At 39.9% G+C, this 12,191-nt stretch overlaps 1 protein-coding gene across 4 annotated transcripts in view; it reads left to right on the top strand.

Annotated features, from left to right (window-relative positions):
• Positions 1-1,881: 1,881 nt before the first annotated feature.
• The window catches only part of LOC133534883 (sodium-dependent neutral amino acid transporter SLC6A17-like), a 66,015-nt gene continuing 55,705 nt past the window's right edge, over positions 1,882-12,191 (top strand). For all 4 annotated transcript variants that reach the window (XM_061874190.1, XM_061874192.1, XM_061874191.1 and 1 more), the window contains exon 1: positions 1,882-1,978. The gene's annotated coding sequence lies outside the window, so the exon portion shown is untranslated. The remainder of the gene's footprint in view (positions 1,979-12,191) is intronic.

Below are 12,191 nucleotides of genomic sequence, written 5' to 3' on the forward strand. Positions count from 1 at the left end.
GTAAAATGTATTACTTTTTAAAACGCCGCTGTGTACACGGACGTAGGAAGAAGTACAGAGTGCCAATAATCCTTAAAGACACTTCATTTGCATGCCGGCCTAGTCACATAATATCTAAGGCTTATCACACATACTAGTGGATGAAACGCATACTTGGTCAACAGCCATACAAGTCACACTGAGGATGGCCGTATAAACAACTTTAACACTGTTACAAATATGCGCCACACTGTGAACCCACACCAAACAAGAATGACAAACACCTTTTAGGAGAACATCCGCACTGTAACACAACATAAACACAACAGAACAAATACCCAGAACCCTTTGCAGCACTAACTCTTACGGGACGCTACAATATACAACCCCGCCCACCTCAATCTCCTCAAACCTGTCCCAAATTCCAAGTTGCTGTTTTGAGGCATGTTAAAAAAAAAATAATGCACTTTGTGACTTCAATAATAAATACGGCAGTGCCATGTTGGCATTTTTTTCCATAACTTGAGTTGATTTATTTTGGAAAATCTTGTTACATTGTTAAATGCATCCAGCGGGGCATCACAACAAAATTAGGCATAATAATGTGTTTGTGGAGAGACGGAGCCGACGAGCCGACAGCAGGCTAGGACAAACAGCGGTCCTGCCCAAGATCGCGGCCAGGCGGCGGAGCATGCAGCGGAGTGGAGAGGCAGGGCACGCCTGGAGCGAAACTGCAGCCATCAGAGTCAGGTACGTAAACGACACACCTGCTCTCAATCCCTGCATCTTCCGCTGCAGCATAAAAGGGGAGAAGGAGGAGCAATCGTGGCAGAAGTAGGAGAAGGAACAACGGACAACGAGGACAACGAAGACGACGGGAGCGACCCGGAGAGAGATGAGCCCCCGGGGAAGACGCAGCCACCGGCCACCGAAAGGCGCGCCGAGACGAGCAGGAAAAGAGGTCGTTCTAGAAATGGGCTGGAGACCTGTCACAGTGTTAATTCCACGACTGTATATATCGGTACAGGTTTATATCGGAATCGGTAATTAAGAGTTGGACAATATCGGAATATTGGATATCGGCAAAAAAGCCATTATCGGACATCTCTAATAATATCTCTTACCTTATACCCACACCATAATAATATTGGTTTGTTGAAGCACAGTACAATCCATCAAGCGGTGCGGCTTCTTAGCTTACCAAAGTCGTACTAAAACATTTTGATCGATTTTTGAGTGCCGTGTGTAATATGTTCTATATTTTCAATGGAATATTTAAAATGTTAATGTTGTTTACTTATATTGCCATCATATTTGCAGTCTACACACATCTCTTATGTTTGACTGCCATCTACCGGTCACACTAATCATTACACTGTGTACCAAATAAAAATGCTTCCAAGTCTATGAGCAAATCCAGAATTATTCCGTACTTTAGGCACACTGTCGAGTTTTGAGAAAAAGAAGGATTTTAAGTGCGCCTTATAGTCCGAAAAATACGGTTGATCTTTTTGTCATAACCAAAATGTGCTATTTTAACAGTGTTCACTTTCCACTGTTTTTTTTGAGACGGTTTCTTTTTTTTTTTTTTGAAACGGTGCATGATTTATGATGTGCCGTGTGAGTGTCTGAGCCTGTCCTTTGTCTTTCCACACCAACCCACACCAGGATAAGGACGTTGTTGTCACAGAAGGTTCCAGAAAAAGTGAAGCAGTGCTTTTAAAAATGATGATTTACTTATTCTATTTTTTAAATCCCTCGTTCAATAACCTTGAATCGATCATTACCCGCAAGTTTCCGTACAGACACTTGTGTGCGTCACAGCGCGCGTGGCGGAGCACGCTCCCACTCTGCGTGACGGTGCGTAATTCCTTCAACACCCCCCCCCCCCCCTCCCCCCGACCCCCATCTGACATACACGGACGGTGACGGCGGATGCTTCCCAAACTCCTCCTACTTCTTCATGCTGAAAGCCTGATATCACAGCTACAGACTGACGGTAAGGATTTACTTTCACTTTCATTTTCCCACCCAAAAAAAGTTAAAATATGTATACGTTCATCTAAAAAAAAAAAAAAAAGACATTGAGCAGATGCTGGGTTGACTAAAATAATCAGTGTGCCGATTTAAAAACAACAAAATCAAAAAAATACAATGAGCATAGATGTTATGCAACGTGACGAGGAGCATAATATCTTGTTTCACCAACTTAAATCAAGTATGTGTGGATGCTTGTGACCTTGCAGGAGCTGGAACGACGAGTGAATTATTAACAGGGGAACCATAGATTTTAATGACGAAAAAAGACATTGTCTTAAACTTACATTTAACAAGTCTAAAAATAAATGGAAGTGCTTTATATTTCTTCATCTAACATCCAATAAAAAGACAAACCACCTTAAAATATGTTCTTTTTTTTTTTAACTATTACGGATGTAGAGGTTATTGTACTAAGCAGCCAGGACAGGATGGCGTGTGTCTGTGTGTGTTTTCCTATTTGGCAATAAGTTCGATTGTTTTGTTCTATGGTTATCATCACACTTAATCTTTGCCATCACTTGTATAACAAAAAGTACTGGCGCCTTTATAGGGACAGGTACAGAAATCCGTACTTTTATAGGTACCGACCGAATTCCGTCAGTACTACCGGGTATCGACTGACATGAAATCAAATTGTGCCCTATTTTGATACATTTGACTTCACATCTGGGGATTGGGGTGGGTGTATATATATATATATATATATATATATATATATATATACAGTGTATGCTCCAACACTCCCTGCGACCCCAAAAGGAAAAAATGGTAGAAAATGGATGGATGGCTGGATATATTTATATATTAGAGATGTCCAATATATCGGCCGATAAATGTTTTAATTTGTAACATCGTAAATTATCGGTATCGGTTTCAAAATGTAAAATGTATGACTTTTTAAAACGCCGCTGTGCACACAGACGTAGGGAGCAGTACAGAGCGAACAATAAACCTTAATGGCACTGCCTTTGCGTGCCAGCCCAATCACATAATATCTACGGCTTTTCACACACACAAGTGAATGCAAGACATTCTTGTTCAACAACCATACAGGTCACACTGAGGGTGGCCGTATGAACAACTTTAACACTGTTGCAAATATGCGCCACACTGTGAACCCACACCAAACAATAATGACAAACACATTTTGGGAGAACATCCGTACTGTAACACAACATAAACACAACAGAACAAATACCCAGAACCCCTTGCAACACTAACTCTTCAGGGAAGCTACAATATACACCCCCGCTAACCCCTAAACCCCCCACCTCAACCCCCCCCCAATTCCCGTCCACCTCAACATCCTTAGGCTCTCTCAGGGAGAGCATACATACATATATATATATTTATTTATATATATATATATATATATATATATATCCATCCATTTTCTACCGCTTATTCCCCTTTTGGGGTCGCGGGGGGCGCTGGCGCCTATCTCAGCTACAATTGGGCGGAAGGCTGCGTACACCCTGGACAAGTCGCCACCTCATCGCAGGGCTGTATATATATATATATGTATATACAGTATATGTGTATATGTATGTACATTTTGTCTGTGTTTTATTTAAGACAAAGCTTTGTGTCGTTATTATTGGCTGATGTCAACATTTTGGGTTTTTTCCCATTCTGTTTCTTGCTGTTTTTCCAATTTTTTCTGGTGTTTTTTGGAATGTGCCGAGGGCCAAAGATGCACGTAATGCAACCCTGCTGTAGAAGCTAACTGTTTATAGCCACTACAGTCTTAGTACTGCAGCATATTTGTTCATCCTATGACAACATAGGTTGAACATTGTCGTCTTATGTCAGTGCGGGACAAGGTAAAATCAGCTGTTCACCTGGCGGGTTTTTTCTGTTTGATAATAGAGGGGAAAAACAGGAAGTCCTTCTTTAGCTGCCGCCTTTTTTTATCACAGACTACTGCCTTTTCACAAGTGAATGTTTAGTTTTGTATTTCACAATAAATAACACAAAGTCAGTACTTTGGAGCAATGTTCACAGACTCTAGTATATGGCTTGTTGGCTTCCCGGCGCAGGATGCTAGAAAATGTTCGATGCATTGAAACAATCAGCCTTAATTCATTGTTGCAGCTGGATGATTTTTGAGCACGTCATGCATTGTGCATTTGCGATACAAGCAGGTGAAGTATACAACCCCGCGAGATGTGAGTCTGAGATATAGTCTGAGTCACGCAGGCATGTTCAGGTGTTAAAATGCTTGCCTGATGGCGGGTCTGTTGGTCATTCTCCAGGTGGTGGTGTCATTTATGTCATATTATTCCATGTTATATTATTATTATAAAAAAAAATTTCTAGTACTTTCACGATCGACCGGTAGGTAGGGTCCCAAAAAATTGACTGGTCGACCGCGATCGACGGGTTGAAGACCCCAGTTTTAACCTACTCAGTGGCCTAGTTGTTAGAGTGTCCGCCCTGAGATCGGTAGGTTTTGAGTCATACCAAAGACTATAAAAATGTGACCCATTATCTTCCTGCTTGGCACTCAGCATCAAGGGTTGGAATTGGGGGTTAAATCACGAAAAATAATTCCCGGGCGTGGCCTTTGCTGCTGCTCACCGCTCCTCTCAGCTCCCAGGGGGTGATCAAGGGTGATGGGTCAAATGTAGAGAATAATTTTGACACGCCTAGTGTGTGTGTGAAAATCATTGGTACTTTAACTTTTAACTTTTATGGTTACATTTACAGGTTTTGAAAGCCCTATGTTGTACCATTAGGTTCAAAAAAACAAACAGTTCATGTTTGTGTTATAAAAGCATGTTTTTAGCTACAAATAAAATGATTTTCCACTAAAATGTGAAGTTTCCTGTGTGTTTGTGTTAGCAATTGGCGGATATTTTCCGTTATTCCTCTTTTGATTGCACAGAAGTGGATTTTAATGCCATGTTATCACGCTTGCAGGGGCACAAAAGTAACTCACGGAGTGGGCGTGGAGGTCATGCGGCTTAATGGATGGCAGAGTTGATGGGGTTTTCACGTAGATGATGCAAGTTTTGTGTGGGTGGGGGGGGTGGATTTGACAACAAGGATGTTGTGCCGACCGGAGGCTGTAGAGTTAATGCATGTCGGATTACGCAGATTTGTGAATGGCTGCGGATTATTACATCACAGGCTCATGTTGTCATGCAGACGAGTCATGCGCACAGATGTTGTCGGATGAAAGCAAGTGAACATCTGTGTTAGAAGCCAAACACAAATAAAGCATGAAAATGAGTTGTTGCAGAAAGTGGGAAATCTTTACTTTCCACTTGATGACTGTGATGTTTTCAAGAGTTGCTATTGCATCAGACCTTGGGGGTGTGGCTAATTAATACATCAAATATATATTTGATTTTGTCGTTGTTTTGGCAATCAATTGACTCAAAAGAAACAAATCAAACGACTTCCCTCTTTAGGCCAGACTAGTGTTGTACGGTATACTGGTACTAGCATAGTATTGCGGTACTAAGGAATAAAAAACAGTACTATACTCTGTTTGAATCGTACCGGTTCGCCATATTTTTTTTCTACAGGCATGATGGCACGTGTCATGACATTGTTGGTTTTACGGGCAGAGGAGCATGTTCAGCAGCGCACAAATACAGAGTATTTTCAAGCAGACAAAGTGTCTGGACAGAAAAGAGAGAACGGACGCATTTTGGTCTAAAAACAAACGATAAAGGTGAAGCTATAACACTGAAACACTCTCAGGAAAAGGTGCTTTAAGACATGGCTAGGTAGCTAGAAGCTAATGTCCATCAGCAATCGAGAGTGTTTTAGAAACTGCGTGCGTGGCGCAGTTGGTTGGGAGAGTGGCCGTGCGCACCCCGAGGGTCCCTGGTTTAATCCCCACCTAGTACAAACCTCGTCACGTCCGTTGTGTCCTTGAGCAAGACACTTCACCCTTGCTCCTGATGGGTGCTGGTTAGCGCCTTGCATGGCAGCTCCCTCCATCAGTGTGTGAATGAGTGTGTGAATGGGTAAATGTGGAAGTAGTGTCAAAGCGCTTCAAGTACCTTGAAGGTAGAAAAGCGCTATAGAAGTACAACCCATTTACCATTTACCATTTAAATCACTAATCCTCGCCTTCATGGCGATAAATAAAGTAATTTTCTTACAAATATCATCCCTGCCGGACGAAGAATAGCTTAACATGTTTCACTACACACCGTAGGAAGATACAATAGCTCACCTGCATTATTGCTAACAAAAGCTAGCGCACCTGAATGTAAACAAATGCCATGGATGAATCTCCACCTGACATCCGCTGTAATGATACCAAGTACAACAGCGTATCTAGTCAATACTACTTTGATTACATCAATATTTTATAATCGTCACAAAATCTTTTTTCTTTTAAATTCATATTGTATTCATGAATTCAGGAAATATGTCCTTGGACACATGAGGACTTTGAATATGACCAATGTATGATCCTGTAACTACTTGGTATCAGATCCATACCTAAATGTGTGGTATCAACCAAAACTATCAAACAACAGAAGAATAAGTGATTATAAAATTTTAACAGAAGTGTAGATAGAACATGTTGAAACGGAAAGTAAAGATATTAACAGTAAAAGAACAAGTAGATTAATAATTATTTTTTACAACTTGTCTTTTATAATTTTGACAAAATAATAGAATATGAAATGACACAATATGTTACTGCATATGTCAGCAGACTAATTAGCAGTCTTTGTTTGCTTATTCACTACTAAAAGACAGGTTGTCGAGTGTGTTCACTATTTCATTTAAGGAAAAAACTGTTCTTAGATTGCAATAAGAATGTCATGATCCGTGGCCCGGATCATGTTTTTGTTATGTGCTGTTATTTTTGGACTCCCCTAGTTCCTGTTTTGTGCACTGCTGGGTTTGTTTTGGTTTCTATGGGGATTAATTGGGTCCACCTGCCTCTGGTTAGTGATCGGCATGCTCACCTGCAGTCGACCACTAATCAGAGAGCTATTTATTCACCTTTCTCGCCACACTCGTCCTGGCTTCTTTGTTTGCTTTCATGCTCCTGTTACGTAAGTTTTGCTTGTCTCCTAGCCTATGCTAAGTGTCAGCTTCCAGTGTGATCGGCATGTTTTTCCTTCGTCTTGTCTGTTTTTTGTGCTTCTTTGATTTTTGAGGATTAAATCATGTTCCTTTTAAAAACACAATAAAGAAAGTGAGATACAACAGGATAATGCATACATTTGTCATTTATTTTCAAAATGGTTACAAAAAAGTTGGACCCCAAAAATTTACTGTGAGACCCCATTTTTATGACTTGATGGGGTCCCTGGTCCCCGATTTTGAAAATTCCTAGCTCCAACACTGATGGAGTATTGGTGCGTGCAAAACAGCAGCAGGCGGCTGTGGCCTCCAGGCTGCGTCTAACACTAATCAAATATCATCCCGGGGGCCATAGAGCATTCATTCGTGGGCCGGATTTGACCCGTGGGCCTTGACTTTGACACATAGGATTTAGAGTCACAGCATAGAGTGTGTTAAAATAAATAGTTTTCTTCTTCCTGGAGGGCCGTAACTGAAAATAATTGAGAAGCACTGGTGTATGTTGACGTGCTGATAATCTCGGTGATACCACTAAGCAACTACAAGGGATATAAATCTTACAACAACTCACAGTTCGATTTGACTCGATTCCAATTATTGGATGACGATTTGATTCAGAAAAAAGAACCGATTCAAACTGTTTCTAGTAATTTCTGGTCTTGTCTCCCCCTGCCGGGCAGAAGGGAAACACGGCAGTGCGGCTGGATCAAGAGACGTCGGAGGCGCTTTGCTGAACAAAAAGTTGCTTTATTATAAGCGAGTGTCATTATACAGGTCTGCAGTACCTGGAGGAGCTCAGGTTAGGACCACTTTCTCCAAGTTGAATATAAACATTCACCATATGTTGAACATAATATGAGTTCATTAATTCACTTCATTAGCAATATACTGTATTAGTGGAGAAATGAAAAGGATAACAAAACCTTTTCAAAACAGTTTACAAAGGCTGCTGACATATGATGGATGCGCGGAGATGACTGAAAAAGTGTTTTGTTTTTTATTTGATTGATAAAAAATATATATGTAGGAGGGGATTGTGATTAGCGCACTGCAGGAGTGAAAGTCAACACCGCTGTCCAGGGTTCTGAAACAGAGCGCTATCAGACTGGGGCGGGGCATGTACTGACTGCGAGACACAGCTGACGGATGATTAGATTGCACAGGTGGTACGTGTTTGACTAATCATCTGCTGTCTTTAACAGTAAGCGGCCGGGTGCTGGCGAGAGAGGAAGCTGAGAGAGAGAGACTGAAAAGTCGAAAACATCAACTGTATTGGGTTTATGATTAAAAAAACCCTCGTTGTAAACTCGACACGCTTGGTCTGACGTGTAATTGTGGAGCCGCAAGATAGCGACGTCTACAATATATTTATATTTTTTTAAATCCATTCTTAGAAATAATGAATCAACTTGGAATCCGTTACATAAGAAACGCAATTCCAATGTAAATAAAAAAAAATTCCATGCAGCACTCCTAATGCTGCGGAATTACACAACATTAAAACCTGCACACATGACTCTGCTTTCTGTTCAATGCCAAGTAAGCTTCCAAATAAAAGTATACCGGTATGAACCTGGATTTGACCACAGCAACTGACAAAATGCATTTAATTGTTATTTATTTAGATTGTTAACAAAGATTTGTCAACATAGTGACAAACATTTGACTGCAAGAAGCCTGTTATAAAAGAGTACAACATATAAATAAATGAGAAAGAGGTCAACTATGCAACCAATACTCAATCATCACCTATTATCTTCATATCTCAGGACAAAGTCACAGGCAAATGTGCGAACAATGGCGTGTTTCAGCCAGCTCAACATAAACGGTATCCGCTGTAATCAACAAAGAAAAATGTGGCGTGACTTCTTATAATAGTGCAAAGAAGAGGGTGCACTTCCAACATGGAGCCTTTCAATGTGGATGATGCTTGCTTGCATTTAGGATGAGGCAACTTCTCCCTGATTGAGTCGCTGAATGAGCAGGGATGTCACTACCGGGCTTCAAAGGATTAGGGGATTTAGGCAGGAAGTGGGAAAAAAAGCTTGACAGAACTTAATCTTGCCAAAAAGGGAAATTAAATTGAACAATTTGCAGGATTGAGATATTTTTTGGGGGGAGGGGGGTTGAATAAACTGATTGACAATATGATAACACAAAAATATGGTGTCAGAATAATTGTATCTAAGTTATCATCAAACTTTGTGTTGCCATGAGTTCCCGGCAAGAAGACAAAAGCTGTCTTTGATCCTACCAAGAAGAATGCTTGTAAAACACTACTGTGTAGAATGGGAAGCAACATGAAGGTGTTCTGTTTCTTTGATGTATTGTGATCCACAGAAAGATTTTGTCTTGACCCGAGAACAACAATGCGAATAGGAAGCAGAACCAGACTCCCCTCCAGACGACCTCTTCTTTGAACTCTTTTACAACATTTTCTTTGAACTGTTTGTAATCAAAGGCGATGGCGGTTTACGACCCCCCTCCCTTAGAAACAGCTGTTGCCATGTAATCAGGGAAAGTCCAAATAAAAGAGGAGATGTACAATCTTTCGTAAGAGCGTGGTGGAACTGTATAGAGAGTACAATCCAGACGTTTCTCCTCAATTGAGCCAAATTTAATTCTGTCCCTCTTTAATTCCTTGCTTCTTGTCTCGTTTAATAGATGTCATCAGTGTTTGAACCTAACATATGGGATATATTTCCTGAGTTTATAAACAATCAAAAAATGACTAAATATTTTTTTACAATAAAGTATATTGATTTAATCATTGTACTATCGACTATATAGGACTCTTGTACTCGGTATCATTACAGTCAATATTTGTATAGATCCACCCATTTGTTTACATTCAGGAGAGCTAGCATAGCATACTGTTAACTATTGTATCATCTTACAGCACAAGGGTCAAACTCAATGCCCGGGGCCAAATCTGAAAATGATGTGTGTCAATAAAGTACTTCATATTTTCTCACTAAATGTAATGTTTTTTTAAATTTTGACAGAAAATAAATTTGTACCGCTCGAAATTGCATACCTTTTAAACTTTAATAGTATCCATTATTGCAACAAATATTACAGAACATTATCATACTTTCCAAAATATTTTGGTCTAAATAAAAATAAATACTTAGATATCTGCTTGACTTATGATTTTACAGCAAACTACCCATCAAATGAATAAAAATGACAATAAATTTGATGGTGTCCTTTACAGCATAATACTGTAAATTGAAAAAAATAAAAAATCATCACACCGCTGTATCTGTCTCATTGTTTTATAGTGACATGTACACACAGAGGTAATAAAGGATACAGTATTACCCCTTGTATTTCATAATGCAGGGTTTTTCAACCACTGTGCCGCAGCACAATTCATTGCAGACCTGCTTTTAGGTTGACTGTCGATCATCTTGACCAATTTTCTCTCAGCAGCAGGTGATAGCTTGCGTTTTCTTCCTGATTGTGGCAGTGACAAAACTGTGCCATGCACTTTATACTTACGAACAATTGTGTGCACAGTTGCTTTTGAGACTTTAAACTGCTTTGAAATGGCTCCAAGTGACTTTCCTGACAAGTCAATGATTAGTTTTTTCAGATTTGAGTTCCTTTGACTTTCCCATTGTCGCATTCGTAACCGTGTCTAATGACTGTATCACACGAGTCCTATTTAAATGGGGTCCGAGAAGTCAACAGGTGTCGTCAATCATAGTAAGTCAGATTAGGTTAAGAGGCCATGCCATGAAGTTAATTTGATTTGATTCTAACTTTTCTGCATCACCAAAATTGATCATGTATGATGTTGTTGTACGTATACTTTTGACCAAGAAGATTTGGTCACATTTTCAGTAGACCCATAATAAATCCATAGAAGAACAAAACTTCTCGAATGTTTTTTGTGACCAACAAGTATGTGCTCTAATCACTCTATCACAAAAATATAAGAGTTGCAGAAATGATTGGAAACTCAAGACAGCCATGACATTATGTTCTTTACACGTGTATGTAAACTTTTGACCACGACTGTACAAACGTTTGAATATATAATAATATCAAGAGGTCAATCCCAATACATTAATATTCATAAATTATTCACTGTTATAAACGGCCTCAAGTGGCAGCCATAACAGTGATGTGGCCCTAAGTTATGAGTTCGACACCCCTGCTTTAGAAGATATAGTATAATAAAACTCTGTACGGGAACATCTAACATGTCCATGTGTTCTATTTGATTGGGTTTGCTGTCATTGTTTTTCCATTCTATTTTACTGTTCTAGATATTATCATGTTCTATTTATAATCTATATAAACTAGGGATGTCCGATAATATGGGACTGCCGATATCATCGGCCGATAAATTCTTTAAAATGTAATATCAGAAATTCTCGGTATCAGTTTCAAAAAGTAAAATTTATGACTTTTAAAACGTCGCTGTGTACACGGACTTAGAGAGAAGTACAGAGCGCCAAAAAACCGTAAAGGCACTTCCATTGCGTGCCAGCCCCGTCACATAATTTCTACGGCTTTTCACACACATGAGTGAATGCAACGCATACTTGGTCCACAGCCATACAGGTCACACTGAGGGTGTAAACAACTTTAACACTGTTACAAATATGCGCCACACTGTGAACCCACACCAAAACAAGAATGTCAAAACACATTTCGGAAAAACATCCGCACCGTAACACAACATAAACAAAACAGAACATATACCCAGAACCCCTTGCAGCACTAACTCTTCCAGGACGCTATGCTACAATATACACCCCCGGCTACTCCCTCAACCCTCCCACCCCCCCACATCAACCTCCTCATGCTCTCTCAGGGAGAGCATGTCCCAAATTCCAAGCTGCTGTTTTGAGGCAGGTTAAAAAAAAATAATACACTTTTTGACTTCAATAATAAATATGGCAGTGCCATGTTGGCATTTTTTTCCATAACTTGACTTGATTTATTTTGGAAAACCTTGCTACATTGTTTGATGCATCCAGTGGGCCATCACAACAAAATCAGGCATAATAATGTGTTAATTCCACGACTGTATGTATCGGTATTGGTTGATGTCGGAATCGGTAATTAAGAGTTGGACAATATCGGAATATCGGATA

Source organism: Nerophis ophidion, linkage group LG16 (genome assembly GCF_033978795.1).
Source record: "Nerophis ophidion isolate RoL-2023_Sa linkage group LG16, RoL_Noph_v1.0, whole genome shotgun sequence".
NCBI lineage: Eukaryota > Metazoa > Chordata > Actinopteri > Syngnathiformes > Syngnathidae > Nerophis > Nerophis ophidion.